Source organism: Hyaena hyaena, unplaced genomic scaffold, assembly GCF_003009895.1.
Source record: "Hyaena hyaena isolate Hyena2069 unplaced genomic scaffold, ASM300989v1 scaffold_398, whole genome shotgun sequence".
Lineage (NCBI taxonomy): Eukaryota > Metazoa > Chordata > Mammalia > Carnivora > Hyaenidae > Hyaena > Hyaena hyaena.
The window spans coordinates 1,156,309-1,170,524 of record NW_024081032.1 but is presented as its reverse complement, the minus strand read 5'-3'; the positions used below and the strand labels follow the sequence as shown (position 1 = coordinate 1,170,524).

General features: G+C 35.0%; 1 protein-coding gene across 1 annotated transcript in view; it reads left to right on the top strand.

Annotated features, from left to right (window-relative positions):
* The window catches only part of NBEA (neurobeachin), a 693,804-nt gene that overhangs the window by 328,996 nt on the left and 350,592 nt on the right, over positions 1 to 14,216 (top strand). The gene's annotated exons all lie outside the window — the stretch shown is intronic.

Sequence of the window (14,216 nt, the reverse complement as noted above, 5' to 3'; positions counted from 1 at the left end):
ATGATTCAGAAAATTGGTCCTGTGAACCATCAACAAGACTTTTGTGGGGGGTTTATTGAGATGGACTAAAGACGGACTCCGTGAAGCTAATGGCCTTTCTACACAGCATAAGCAAGGAAGGAGATCAGGCTAGGGAAACTGAGCAAACGTCAGAGAGAAAACAAACCTGTGACATGCTTAGAGCAGCTTCCAGCCTAATTTTAAGCACATTAGAAATTAAGTAACCACACAATATATTTATTTAGGTTTAATTTGTGATGTAGAGAGTTACCCATTTCCAGACAGTATATGAAACAATATTTCCTGAAGGGTAGTTTTTAATATAAAATATTATTGTGTGTTAATAGCATAGAATTGAAGTTGATAAGAAACTTCTAACTTGTGATTAGTATTGAGTAGTTCCTGGTATTTGCTTCTATAAGTTCTGCTTCTCTTTTTAGGAGAAATAAAGCCTCTGTTTTGTTCCTGAGTATCTCATAAATCCCTGCCTTTTTCTCTGGACAAGGCCTGACCCCAGCTTCTATCTGTGGTGTAATATCATCTCAAAGTTAAAGGGGCACATTAGGCATTTAAAGTTTTTGGGAATTGCTCAGAGTATACCCTCTCTCTTGCCATAAAGTTTGTAATTTGTTTTACGTATAAATACAAGTTTAGCAGGAAATTGAAAATGTGGTGATGCATGGAGATTACTGTCAACTTGGGTCATAATAAAATTATTAGAAAATTAAAATTACTAGAAAATATGGAGAAGATTCATGGTAAAAATATACAGACATTTTGAAAATAAAAGAAAGATGATATAAATATGAAATAATCCAAAACCTTGCATTTAATGTATCTTGGGGAGAATGCCTACTGTACGAATGCACCAAGAGGGCACACTCTGGTGTGTTATTTACCCGACTCTTTATGGCATCCCACTATGAAGATTTAATCAAAGATTCAAAGAACATACAATTCAAGTTACTTTTGATTATTTCCATGTGGTCTTTTACGATTGCTTTTACTTCAACTCCTAGAGAAGTTAGGAGGTATAATAAATTTCAAGTCAAACAGTCTTATGTCATAAACTATTTTTCAAGCTACCTATAATATATGTGATATTCATACATGATATAAACACTCTCATCCTTGCATATTAATTAATTCATATCCAACTCAATTGTAAACTGAAGTAAATGATGAATAAAAGGAAGTTCTGAGCTCCTCCGTATGCAAATGGTAAAATATAAGAGAAACAACAGCAGTCCTTTTTCTTATTTCTGAATTCTTATAATTTTACTACAAATGAGACCAAAACAAATCTGTAAGCCTTGGCCATCGGTAGAACAATCCTTAAGAGCTATAATTTCTGTAGGAGAGGAGAAAGAATGTAGCGTTTGCTGAGGTAAACAGATTTCCCTGGGTCACTGACAGACCACCTCTGTGACCTAAAAACCCTTCCCATACTTTGCTGCAATATCCACCTCTTTCCTTTTTTTCTAGTAATTTTGGCATATATGTTTTCCCCATGTCTATTTTTCTATGTTTACATTTTATAAATTCTTCAGACACATTACCACAACTTTGAAAAATAGCAAAAACAATGTATATGCATTTCACAGTCCTACCACTATTACACATTGTCTTGATTTTTGGTGGTTTGTTTGTTTGTTGTTGTTGTTTTACTTTTGTCCTACATATATTTCAACATACTTTATTTTTAATAGTTATTAAGTGATAAGTAATTGTGTGTGTCCTCTTTTACTTCCATTTTTTAAATAATTACAGCCTCACAGTAAGTTGTAAGTTGTAAAAATAGTACCTAGATTCCACGTGCCCTTCCCACAACTTTATTCGCCTTTCACTCTTGTTTTCATGCATTAATTTTGTGCGTGTATATATAGATCAAAGCAATTTCATTCCTTGGTGTAACTTCCAACATTATCAAAATGCAGAATTATTAGTGTTACTTCATATCTTCCCAGTTAATTCAACTTTTCTTTCATGAAACTTTTCTTGTTTGTGACTGTGTGGTTCTGATCACTCCATCATTCCGTTAGCATTTGAAGTACACATATCTAGATAGTACAAGTACCTGTTTACATGTTTTAATTGAACCCTCTTACATTTGATACAAGCATGGTTTTCTTTATCAATTTCATTGGAATTTCCTTGAGGGTAAGCATTATGTTCAGTATTTCCTCTCTTTTTGAAACAGTCCATACAGCCAGTGGAGAAAATTAGTTATATATAGTGTCATCAGTATATTTATTTAATATTTATGGAGAGTATTTTAAATTATAGAATGTTTGACATTATTCAACAGGAAAGACTTTTAACGATGGTGCAAAGCCTTAAAGTCTTACAAGATTACTTTATGGGTGTTATCCACTTCAACTACACTACAAATTTATACCATAACAAAGTTCATTTTATATTTGTGTTCAGCATTATGTCATCCACACCTAGCAAACTGTCTAACACATAGTATATATATCTATTATTACTCACTGAGTTAATGCATGACTAGGGAGAAAACACAGTCCCCGAGATGATTTGATTGATATACTTTTATTGTGGTAAAAGAGATATAACATAAAATGTGCTTTTTAACCATTTTTAAATGTGTAGTTCAGTTGCATTAATTACATTTACAGTGCTTGATAGCCATTACCATTATCTATTTCCAGAATTTTTAGCACCCCAAACAAAAACTCTGTATATATATTTCTCTCTCCACAGACTCTGTTACCCCTAATCCACTTTTTTATCTTTATGATTTGCATATTCTCAATATTTTATGTAAGTGGAATTATATAATATTTGTCCTTTGTGTCTGGTTTATTTCACTCAGCATAATGTTTTCAAGGTTCATTCATGTTGCAACATATCTCAGATCTCCATTTTTTTGAGGTTGAATGCTATTCCATTCTATTTACAGTAGCCACATTTTATCTATTAATCTGTTGATGAACACGTGGGCTGCTTTATTAACATTGGTCTACAAGAATCTATTTGAGTTTTTATTTTCAGTTTGTTTAAGCATGTGCAATTCTTGAGTAGAATTGTTATGTGGTGATTCTGTTTAGCTTTTTGAGAAACTTCCAGTTTTCCAGGATGACTCACTTTTTCCATTTCCATGAGGAATGAATGACAGTTCCAGTATCTCCATATCCTCTCTAACACTTGCTTTCTATTTTTTGTTGTTGTTTTAATGTGTTGCTGTTGCTTTAATTATGGCCATCCTAGTGAGTGAGAAGTGGTATTTCATTCTTGTTTTGATTTGCATTTTCCTAATGACTAATGATGTCGAGCATCTTTCATGCATCTGTTGGTAATTTGTATATCTTCTTTGGAGAAATGGCTGTTCACATCCTTTTTAATTTCCTAATTGAATTCTTTTGGGAGGGTGTTGTTTTTTTTTAACATTTGTTCATTTTTGAGAGACAGAAGAAGAGCATGAGCGGGAGAGGAGCAGAGAGAGAGACACACACACAGAATCTGAATCAGGCTCCAGGCTCTGAGATGTCAGCACAAGAACCTGATGCAGGGTTCAGACCCATGGGAAATCATGACCTGAGCTGAAGTCAAATGCTTACCCGACTGAGCCACCACGGTGGTGCCCCCTAATTGAGTTTTTTAGTTAAGGTTTGAGTGTTTTTTATTCTGGATATAAAATCCTTATGAAGTATATGATTTGCAAACAGTTCTTCCTATTCTCTGGGTTATTTTCATTCTCTTGATACTGATTTTTGATACACAAAAGTTTTTAATGATGTCTAGTTTGTCTATTTTTGTGTAATTGTTGCTTATACTTCTGGTATCATATTTTAGATCCCAAGGCCAAATCCAAAGTCATGCAGATTTTCCCCTATATTTTCTTCTAATAGTTTTAGTTCCTAAATGTAGGTCTTTGATCCATTTTGAGTTAATTTTTATATAATATGAGGTAGGGATTTAGCTTCATTCTTTTGTATGTGGATATCTAGTTTTCCCTGTACCATTTGTTGAAGAGACCATTCTCTTTCCGTTGAATGGTCTTGTTACCCTTGTTGAAAATCTATTAACCATAGATGCCAAGATGATATCTAATTCAAAAGTAGTTCCTGGGGCACCTGGGTGGCTCAGTCAGTTGAGCGTCCAGCTTCAGCTCAGGTCATGATCTATCACATAGCCTCTGAGTTCGAGACCTGCATCTGGCTCTGTGCTGACAGCCTGCTTTGGATTCTGTGTCTCCCTCTGAGACTCGGCTTTTCTCTGCTGCACTCTGTCTGTCTGTCTGTCTCTCTCTCAAAAAAAAAAAATAAACATTAAAAAAATTTTTTTAAAGGTTAGATTCAAAAGTAGTTCCCAAACATTAAAAGAAAGACAATTTTAGAATATTGAACGAATAATAAAACTTCTCACCTCATATTTTCACTACACAGGAGTGATAACAGTTAATCATTGAATGAAATATTCTTTCAAACTATACCTCTCTATATAAATATATATATAAATATATATAAATGCAAAGTTCCTTCTCTTGTTATTAGTATAAGCAGAAATTAGTCTTATAACAGTGATGGCTTATAAATTGCTTTCCCAGTTGGTACTCTAGAACAGCACTTTGTGATAAAAATGTAATGTGAATCACGTACAATTTAAAATTTTCTAATTACCACATTAAAAAAGGTAAACAAGAAATAAGTGAGATTAATTTGAATAAGAAATTTTATTTAACCTAAATATCAACCTGTGATCGATATAAAATAATTAATGAGACATTTTACATTCCTGTTTTTTATAGTGTCTTTTGAATCAGATAGGTGTGTATGTATGTGTGCATATGTGTATACATATGTGTGTGTGTGTGTATATATATATATATATATATACATATATCATGTAGGTATTTACTTGTGAACTTTATTTTTATTGCTTTTAAATTATTTTGATGACCTTGTTACTACCTTGTGCTAATTATAATGACAAGAAAATTTTATTCACAAGTAACAGTTAATTGAGGGAGCCAGCTTTACAGGTCACTGTTCTTGTTCAGAATTCCAAACACCACACAAGTGTATCAATTATTTAAAATTAAACAGGTGTGGGGTGCCTAGATGACTCAATTGATGAAGCATCTGACTCTTGAATTCAACTTAGGTCATCATCTCACCCACGTCAGGTTGTGCGCTGACAGAGAGGAATTTGCTTGGTATTCTCTCTCTCACTCTCTCTGCTTCTCCGCAGCTCACATGAGTGCGCTCTATCTCTCTCTCTCTCTCTCTCTCTCTCTCCTCTCTATCTTTCTCTCCTCTCTCCCTCTCTCTCTCTTTCTCTCTTCCCCTCTCTCAAAATGAATAAACATTTTTTAAAATTAGGTATATAACTTATACTTAGCACACATATCAGTTCATACTAGCTGCATTTCAAGTACTTGTAATAGCCACATGTGAATGGTTATTGATATATAGATGCTGTATTGGTCTCCATAGCTCATCATCCCATATGTGAATATCTATGCTTTTCTTTTCTTAATGTTAATATAGTTCAAAAGTAGAACAAGTTGTTCCAGAATCCCAGAAATATTATAAGTCTTCAAGCAAATATCAGCTAATTGTGTGTAAAAAAAATCTTGCAGTGAGTTAAAAATTACGATAGCTAAGACTAACATTTTGTACTGGCTTATACACCTATTGCTACATGATTACTTATGAAATATATAAACTAACATAGTTGTACGATTGTACTTTATGCCAGTGAAGCACACCAGGGTCTAAGTATTCAAGATTTAACATTGAAAGTTCCATCTATTCTTAAGTGGTAACATTGGTAACTGGCATAGTGCAATTTATTATTTTGCCAAGGCAGGAGTTGAGAGCATGTACAAATTTGGTACGTGGGAATGAATTCTCCAAGCAGCAAGACAGTATCAACAGCTCAGTGCAGCAGCATGGTTGTTTTCTATTTATTCTTGAAAGTAAGGCAGTTTTATAATGAACTTTTGTTGTGGGATATAGTATGAGCCTAGGTGGTAGTTGCAAAACATGACTAAATACAAAGGTCTTGAAATGTGCATCTTGAGAAATATCAAATGTCTATTGTATTATTAGGTTATTTAGGAATTTTTTTGAGAAGCTAAACTTACATAGTAGCTTAATAATAACCAGCACTTTTGAGCCATAGTTGAATACAGTCTAGAGCTCTTATGCTAATGGTATAATTTCCTTTAAATTTATATTTTACTATATACTTTTCTTAAGTTATGTTTTGAGAGTCAATCTACTTATACACTGATTGTTAGCTCTAGAAAAATATGACATTCAAAGATTATCATCAAAAACGTGATCTCAACAGTATAGTATAACTTAAGACAAAATAGTACATCAGTCATGACTCAGACACATGTTGAGCTCTCAAGAAATGAATTTTGCTGAAAAATGTAAATATCTTTTTCATGATAAATCATGGAAAATATAGAAGGATAGTCACTGTTATTGAATATAGACCAGTAAATGATTTTGATTTATTGTCAAATTTTATTTTTTTCCTTATTTTTAACGTTCATTTTTGAAAGAGAAGGGGAGACACGGTGCAAGTGGGGAGGGGCAGAGAGGGAGAATCCCAAGCAGGCTCCACATACCAGCACAGAGCCCGATGCAAGATTTGAACTCACTAACTGAGATCATGACCTGAGCTGAAACCAAGAGTTGGACACATAACTGAGCCACCCAAGTTCTCCTCTTTTGGTGTTTAATAAAGTTATCATTTGTTGATATTCTTCTGATCACTTCTAGTAGCATATATTTTCTCACCAAGGAAGAAGTATCTTTAACAATTTAACATAACATATAAATATGCTTGTTTGTTTATAGTTATAGAATAAAAATAATGTTTAAAAAAATCTTATAAAACAACCTAGATTATTTTTTATTACAAATACAAACACAAGTCTATGTGTATGTGTATTTATATGTATATACACATAAAATATTTATAGGAAAAAGTGCTGTTAAATGTATTTACATAATTTAATGATCTACTAGGACCCTGGGAAACATATTTATGTTTATATTTATTTTTATGTTTATATTTATAGGAAACACCAACTTTTAGTAACCAACTAGCTATATTTCCAAATTACCTAATGTTTTTTCTATGGTTGACTTTTGTATTTGTAATCTCTTTTGAGATTTATTCATTTCTTATATCCAATTTTCCTCTATGCTTTTAGTAGGATGTTCATAAAAATAAAAAGTGAAAATGAAAACAAATGATACAGTGAATATTTGCATATTTATTTCATTAGTTCATTTTTGTACACATTGAAAATATTAGTTATAATCTGATTTTCTTTATATATAGTATATTTTTGCTTCGATCCTTATACTTAATAATTTCTCTAACTTAAGCATGCCAGTAATAATGAATATTCACAAGGAAAATATTTGAGGCACATAACCTATTTCTTTTACTGGCAACTAATAATAAGTAGGCATTAAGGATATAAAAGTAAAAAGTCAATTCTGGAGTTCCTGAAGACAAGACCTCAACTTAACCTTCCTTTTTTACCTTGAAATATTTTCTATGTTTTTAAAGATTTTGAGATATATTGAATCTCTAAGGACATTAAGTTGGTTCACCTAATTGTATACAAAGCAAAAGGAAATGGGAAATGTGTATTGAGCTAGCACAGAGGAGGAAAAACTGGTGGGGGGAAAAATGATGTCCTAGGCCTGAGATTTCTACTAGGTCATTTAACTGCCATGAAGTGATTGTTGAAGAGAACATAGGGATTTCATTGTCATCCTTCTGGAACCTATTTGTCTTCAAAGTGTTTAGTTTCAAAGGATCCTTCAGAGATATCCAATTCTCTGAAAAAGTCCTTCATCTTGAGGAAATTTTATGCATCCATATAGAAGAGTTAAAAAATTATGACAAAACTGTCTACAGACTTGGCAGCTCTCTGCAGGCATTCAAACCCAGTTTAGTATGTTTCCCGTGAAGACAAAATTTGATGCCTATGTTTAATTTACACCTTTTCTTATAGATGTTCATTTTTTTCCAGTAGTTGAATGAGTTCACGTGTGCGTGCGTGTGTGCGTGTGTGTGTGTGTGTGTGTGTGTGTGTGTTTTCTCAAATGGCAGAAAGTTTCCGGAATGATTTGTAGACACAATTTGAAAATATACTTTTTTCCTGTCGTTGCCAAAAGATTTGTCTTTGTTGAAATGACAATAAATGATTACACCTTTGTATACATTCTCATGTATCCGTTTCCCTTGTTTTAAGTAATTTCTCTAAGTCTACGTGTCAGAGAGATTTGTTAGAAAGCTCTGACAGAGATTAAAGTGTATTTCTGGTTCAGCTATCGCCCGTTTACCAACTCTCAACGTAGTTTATGCCTCACCAGTCACCGTAAACACTGCGTCACCCTCTGTACCAGGTGCCCTTAGTCACCCTCTCCATATTTTACCTGATTGTTCTTTTGAAACTCCTAGAATCAGTTGCATGATAATGGACATTTAGGAAACACTTTTTAAAATGCAGAATCAAATGTGCATCAGTGTGAAGGAATAGAATTATTGCCTAGCCTCTGTCATTACTCAGGTTTTGTTTCTTTTTTTTTTTTTTTTTACACAGTCACTGGAAGTGAATGTTTTCAGTTTTACAAAAATACCATATGGTGGGAATGAAATGTCATGTCAGAGCAGAAAAGGACCTTAGTAATAGTGTTATTTTAGAGATGTGGATAGTTCAGTAATTATGATGTTAAGTTATGATGTAATTATGAAATAATAATATACTCTTTATGAGTAGAAGGAAATTTAAATAACTGAACAGTTTGAAGGAAAAAGTATGTATTACCTCATAAGTAAATTGCTCCACACTGGGAAGCTAGGTACTTTCAGGTTTGTGTTGTGCAGTCTTTAGGGGAGAGAAAGAGATGACCTAAGGCAGTAGTTGTCAACACCGACTTTCCATCAAAATAATTTGGGAAGCTTTAAAGTGATACCAGTGCTTGGGCCCTGTCATTGGAGGTTATTGTCTTTTGATAGGTACTTTTTAACAACTCCCCTGTTGATTCTTTTGTGCTGCCAGTTTGAGAACCATAGATTGAAGTGATACCCTTGATTTGGGAGGATTAAATTCAGTTCGACAACAAAAATACATTGAGTATGTACAGTGTGCCAGTAACTTTTTACTTAGTAGATATGCCTAGTTCAGTTAAACAAGATCCTGGGGCACCTGGGTGGTTCAGTCAGTTGAGCGTCCAACTTTGGCTCAGGTCATAATCTCATAGTTCGTGAGTTCAATCCCCGTATCAGGCTCACTGCTGTCAGTGTCGAGCCCGCTTCAGATCCTCTGACCCCCTCTCTCTGCCCCTTGCCCACTCACACGCTTTCTCTCAAAAATAAATAAACATTAAAAAAACCAATATCCTCCCTTTCATTAACGAATTTATGATCTAATAGGGAGACATTTGTTTGAGTAGATCTCTACAAAATAGATCTCAGAAGGAGTATTTTCTGATTAATGAAAGTATTAAGCAGTGAGAAAATGATGATCTAGACTCAATCCCATTTCCAGAGTTTTAAAATTATCGTTTCTTTTACACACTACCTGGATTTATTATGTTACCAACATAAGCTGTTGTTACAAGTTATACTTTTCTTATAGTATATTTTGCCCTTCACATTCCAGTTTTTCTTTGTACTTACACATTTTTGTTTACTGTTCAGTACTATGATATTTTACTGAGGTTGTAAAGAGTTTGGAATTTTCAGAAAAGATGCCCAAATAATTATTTGTGTACTTTTACAACTGTCATTCAGAAATTACTAAACAAGCTTTAAAAAAAAACCAAACAGGGGCGCCTGGGTGGCTTAGTTGGTTCGCTTGGGTCATGATCTCGCGGTTCGTGGGTTTGAGCCCCACGTCGGGCTCTGTGCTGACTGCCAGCTCAGAGCCTGGAGCCTGTTTCAGTCTGTGACTCCCTCTCTCTCTGACCCTCCCCTGTTCACGCTGTCTCTCTCTCTCTCCTAGAAATAAATAAAAAACATTAAAAAAAAAAAAACCAAACACATTTTATCCTGATGATTTCTGAGAGAAAATCTACTTTATCTTCTGAGGAATATTTTGTTCCTTTTTCTCTCTCTCATTTAGTTTTTTTTTCCTCTCATTTGAAAGAAATAAACCTGTGTTCTCTTCATTGCCTTATGAGATGTAGAGAGAAACACAGGCAATGGACATGAAGCTTGAGCAAGAAATACAGTTGTTTTGGTTTTTAAGCCCCTGAAGTTTGGGGGCTGTTGCAGTGTAATCTTGTTTCTTATAGGGGAGCGACTCCCTCATTTTGGTAGAGTACACCATTACTAGATTCTTGAAAGAGAATGGATGAGAAGCAAATGTTTATGCATGTCTGAAAATGTAACTCATCTCTCCTCGTATTTTATTGATACTTTGAGTAGATCTTGTGCCCTGAATGTTCTCCATAACTGTGCAGGTGTTTCCTTTTCTTCTCTTTCTAGATTTGCTATTGAGAAGTTTAGTTTTATTCTACTCTTGATTCTTTGTAATTTTTTTTTCCATTTATCCTTTTCCTTCCTAGGGGTTTTATGTCATGTATTTAATTCCTAGGAGCAATTTTAAATTTATTTGATAATTTCCTCTCTTCCATGTTCCCCATCCACTGTTTCTACAGTTTCTACTCAGTGGATACGGCCTTTAAGCTGGAGATCCTCCAGTTTCATTATTTCTTTATTTTTGTTTTTGCTGTTACAGTTATTGCATCCCTTTATCTTTTTGTTGGCACTTTCTCCTTTTTTTTTCTGTTTTTTTTTTTTTTTTTTTTTTTGGTGGGGGGGATGTTTGCAACTTTGTCTTTTAAGCCTTCTTTTTTTGATGCTTGCAATGTCTTCACATATCTTAACCATGTAATTACAGATTTTTGTTTGTTTCTTCACTATCTCATTTTCCAAGGTTTTTGTTGTTGTATTGTTGTTGTTCTGTTGCTGTTGCTGTTCCTGGTGTCTCTTTTGTACTCTTGTCTTGGTCTGTGCCTTTCGTATCAGGTTGCCAACTCTAGGTAATGACTTCAAAAGTGATGTTAGTAGTGTGAGCAGCAGCTCGTCTGCCAGCTCTAGCACCAGCTCCGGCACCTGTAGAGTTCGGGACAGTAACTTAACAAGCTCTAGAGCCTCACACAGCTCTGGGACCTTCTCCAGCTCCAGAACTGAAGGCAGTGTCAGCTCTAGAACTGGAATCAGCTCCAGACCAGACAGGACCGAGCTCGGGCCAGCTTCAGGGATAAAGGTAGTTGCATCATTAACTGCTCCAGGAGCAGTTCCAGAGCGAGGGCCAGTTCCAGAACTAGTCCTCACGGCAACTCTGCAGCTACAGCCACCTTCTGCACTAGCCCCAGACACAGAGCTACGCCAGCTGCAGAGCTGTCACCCCCTCCAGCGGGAGCTCTTGTACCAGCTCCACACTTGACGCCAGCACCAGTGCCAGCTCCGGCTCCAGAGCCACGATCAGCTCCAGATCTAGAGGCCTCTCCATCACCAGTTTTCACACCAGGTTTGATAACAGTGCCTGAGTGAGAATCAGCCCAGAACCAGAGCGGGTGCAACAGCCAGCTCTCTACTGCAGTCTGAACGTCAGCTCTAGAGCCGGATCTAGCTACACACCTAGTGCCAAATCCGGCACCATCACCACTACCAGCATCAGAGGGTGAGTCAGCACCAGAGGGAGAGCCCACTATGGCACCGGCTCCTGGGCCAGCACCAAGCTTCAGCCCACGCCAGCTCTAGCTTTCCATCCCTCCCTTGCGATGGCGTCCTTTGTTCTTTCTACTTTTCAATTTATATTGCTTCTACTTTGAGGTATACTGTATTTTGTGTTTTACAATTCACATGCAATAAAACGTAAATTCTTGATCATCAAAAAGAGAATGATTTTAGTGACTAAAGGGTTGTGTTTGTATCTTTTTGTTTTGTTGAGCCAATCCAATAAGTGAATTATTTTCTTTCAAGTAGTGCTATAATATTGTGCTACTATTCCTAAATGTTGTTAGACCATTTCTTATCTCTGTTCAATGCTTTCTTTTCTTTCTTTTTTTCTATTTGAAGTTTTTATTTATATTCTAGCTAATTAATATATTTGGTAAAAATCGGTTTCAGAAGTAGAATTTAGTGATTCATCACTTACATACAACACCAGTGCTCATCACAAGTGCCCTCCTTAATACCCATCACCTATTTAGCCCACCCCCTGCCCACCTCCCTCCATCAACCCTGTTTGTTCTCTGTAGTTAAGAGTCTCTTATGGTTTGTTGGGGCGCCTGGATGGCACAGTGCATTGGGCACCCAACTTTTGATTTTGGCTCAGATCATGATCGCATAGTTGTGGGATTCAGCCCTGCGTTAGGCTCCGTGCCAAGTCTGCTTGGAATTTTTTTCTTTCCCGTCTTTCTGCCCCTCCCTCGCTCACTCACACTTGCTCTCTTGTTCTCTCTCTCTCTCAAAATAGATAAATAAACATTGTTTTAAAAATCTCTTATGTTGCTTCCTTCTCCCTTTTTTAATTTTAAAAATGTGAATGGTTCCCAAAATTCAGCCTAGGTCTTTTGATCCTCTTTCTGTCTAATCTTCTTTAGAGACTTTTGCCCTGGGTTTGCCTTAACCAGTATTTTTATGTAAATAATTTCAAATTCCACATTCTATTTTGATATGCCATCATCACTCTCAATCCAACAAATATAAACTTAAGCAATCCTATGATTTTCCTCGAATGTATACCCTTCTTAAAGATTTTCATGAGAACTCCACTATTCTTCTTGCCATTCATGTTAAAAACTTAAACCTTATATTACTCCACTTTTTTACTTTAGCTGTGAAATCCAATTGCTCATCCAGCCCTGGCATCTCTTCTTTGTAGTGTCTCATTTTCCATTTAGCTATTCAAAGTACCCACGTAGGCCTCTATTGTTTCTCTTCCAGAAAGGCACAGAAAACTAACTTCTACTACTTTCTCTTCCTCAAACTGTCAAATTACTCTTCTAAACCACATATTCCTTGCATGAAATCTTGCAGTGATAATGTTTTCAGTGGCTTTCTTTATCCTTTAAATCCTAATATCCTTAACTTGGCTCAGACATATTTCTGCTCCTCTTCTATCAAAGATTGCAAATTAAAGTCTCATGAGCTGAGGCACCTCACAGATCTTTTTTGTTTGATCTTTGATCTGAACAGACTTTTTAAAACATTTTACTCTGTGATCTTTTAGACACAGTATAATTTGGGGTGCATATGTGATACCTGCATGTATACTTTGAAATATCTTCTTGAAAAATCCTATGCATATTAAAGTTTATGCTGATAAAAGAGCTTTGGTGTACAAACAGTATCATAAAGAAAACCATGTCTAAGAAGTTGTCTGTACGAATTTATTCTTCAGAGTGTCATGGTTCTTGTTATATAAAAATCAGTTTTTCCTTTAAGCTAATATCGCAATAAATGTCAGATATTCCTGAGAAACTTGCACATTTTGTGGGATATTGGTATGCAATAAATATAGTATATGTAATGGGAATATACAAAATACGTAAAAGATGGTGATATAAGGCATGTTAATTAAAACATAGAAAAAAGAGTTCCCTGTAATTGTTCGCAAGAGAAATGATTTGAAAGTTTTAATAAGCTCTGTAAAATGGAGTAGTGATCTTACCATGTAGATGAATTTTTGCCAAAGGTCATGTATGATAGCTAAAATACAGTGGCTTTGCTAAAACCATTTAGCCAACCATAGAGCCATTTAGGTCTTTATAAGATCATTATAGTCCCCAGGCTTCCAAATCCCAAGTTGTTGATTCTCTTTCCTGGGAAAATGTAGTTCATAGTGTGGAACTACCATATTCACAAATATTTCTAATCTAGATCAGCAGAGAGAGGTTACATTTGGATGTAGTATTAATGTTTCGTCCTTTTTTTGTTTGTTTGTTTTACAAATTCAAAAGAATTCACTTGTCAACTTTTTTTTTTTCCTCTGTACTTTTCAGTCATTTGGGATGCACATGTAACTAGAACACTTCATCTCCAGATCAATTTAAATATGTTGTATATATATATCTGATTTTCATTTTGCAATCTCAATGAAAAAATCTATATATTCAGAGCTAATGTTTTCTATCTCAAATGTTTCTAGTCCTTGTATGGTGGCATTGCTAGTTGTTTGGTTTCTTTCTTTCTTTCTT